Below are 2325 nucleotides of genomic sequence, written 5' to 3'. Positions count from 1 at the left end.
AGGATCAGCTGATCAGCTGCGCTGGTAGTACGTTGTGTTACTGCCAATGCGTTTAAGGCAACATCAAGAAGAAAAATAGACAGCACGCTCATCAGCAGGTTTCAACACGCCAGGCGTGCGTGTGTGTTTTCTTTTAGGGGAACTCGGGGGCTTTGCTGCTTAAGTCTTGGGATTTCACACTGGCTTTCATGAAGTGAAAGGAAGTCCTTTTTAACTAGAGGCTGGATTAGCAGACCGTGGAGCAACGTCTGTGCAACAGGTGAGACCATATGGGTACCTCACCATACGAAATATATGTGGCGATATTATAGCCCTCGATAACGATAACATCACGATATTCAATATATGTGACCAAATTTGACTGAGGGGACTGCCATTGGATTTTTTTCACATGAAAGCAGTGACTCATAGCTTCACATTGACACTAGTTTTGGAGATACGGTTTATAGAGTAATGTCTTGCAGAGAAACAGCGAGTGGAGAAAACAGGCTTGAAAGGTTCACTTCTGTGGTCTCTAACATAACATGTTTAAGCATTTATTTCATATTTACATGTCTATTTCAGCTCTGACACTTATTTCAGACATGCTCTAGTATGTGAAGAGTTTTTCTCCTCTGGTGAAAAGCTGGAATTTGCGCGATGGCAGGCTCTCAGTCAAATCTGGGCACATATTGCAAGAGATTTCATCAACCATATATCACAATATCTGTAGTCTGTCCACAAATCTGGAATTACGTCCAGTTTTAAGTGTTTTTGAGGGGCGCTATCCCAGGACAGACAGACGGAGGGACAGACGGACGGACGGACGGACGGACGGACGGACGGAGGGACGCACACACACACACACACACACACACACACACACACACACACACACACACACACACACACACACACACACACACACACACAGTGCAGCGTGGGTGAATAATTCACTGGCCCTGTTTAAATAGGCACCCTCTCTGACTGGAGAGAGAGAGAAAGAGAGAGAGAGAGAGAATCATGTAGAGATAATCATGTAGGGCCTACATGATTCTCTCTCTCTCTCTCTCTCTCTCTCTCTCTCTCTCTCTCTCTCTCTCTCCCCACACGTCTCAACATTTGCCATTGACAATGATCATAATAGGTCAAATGTCCGCCAAATATGACGTAAATGTAACCAACCAATCACATCGATTAAAGTACTTTAAAACCGAGTAGCAACGTTCACTTGTAGTTGAGTAATATTTGACCAGGACGAGTATACTTTGGCTCAAGTACTGGGGTATGAGTACTAGTACTCTGTCCACTGCTGCCACTGTACATACAGTAGTGTACTTTTACACGGCGATATGAGTACTAGTACTCTGTCCACTGCTGGTACTGCAGTACATAGTGTACTTATGCTCATGCTTGCTAACGGAAGTTAACCCATTCTGAACGGGAACCCCTTTTAACTAAGCATTATGTCATACTTTAGCTATTGAAAAATATCAGATCTACAAGCTCATAGCGCACCACCGAGTGGCGCGCTACGAGCTTGAAGGTCTGCTATTTTGGAAAAATCGTAAAAATGCGGCGCAGATCTTTGAATATATATATTCTTTCAGAGCCAACGTTTTCCTTATTTCGACGTCAGGCCTAAATGGTTTAACTTGCTACGTAACATCAGTGGTGGTCAAACATTTCATGTCGAGGTCGGACCACCCAGAATTAAAATATGTATTTGGCCACGGACCACCCATCTGAAAACCTTCTGTTCCAGGGACCTCCGGGAAGCACAGATTTGAGTTCAAAATGTTCACTTTAAAAATATGGATATATTCAAAGAGTTTTCAAAAAATAGCAGATCTACAAGCTCAGTAGACCGAAAGCTTGCTAAATAAATACATTGATTGTGCGCAGATCTGAGTGTGCAGCGCTTCCCTTTAAATTTGTTTGAACAGCCTCAGTATAAAATAATGGTGAACACGATTGTGACGCTGTGTTAACTAAAATGACAAAGATTATTTTCCCTGGTATTGATGGTGTTGGAGGTCAGTCAGGCCTGGTTTGATCTTTGGAATAGGTTGTAGTATAATGTCCAGGTGGACGGCCTCCTTAATGAGACCCCATTACAGGGTGGAATGACTTGACTCGGCTGTAGTGTAACCTCCTTAATGAGACCCCATTACAGGGTGGAATGACTTGACTCGGCTGTAGTGTAACCTCCTTAATGAGACCCCATTACAGGGTGGAATGACTTGACTCGGCTGTAGTGTAACCTCCTTAATGAGACCCCATTACAGGGTGGAATGACTTGACTCGGCTGTAGTGTAACCTTCTTAATGAGACCCCATTACAGGG

Source organism: Electrona antarctica, assembly GCF_951216825.1.
Source record: "Electrona antarctica genome assembly, contig: scaffold_248, whole genome shotgun sequence".
Classification (NCBI taxonomy): domain Eukaryota; kingdom Metazoa; phylum Chordata; class Actinopteri; order Myctophiformes; family Myctophidae; genus Electrona; species Electrona antarctica.
The sequence above is the reverse complement of the archived record's forward strand: the minus strand, read 5'-3'. Positions refer to the sequence as shown.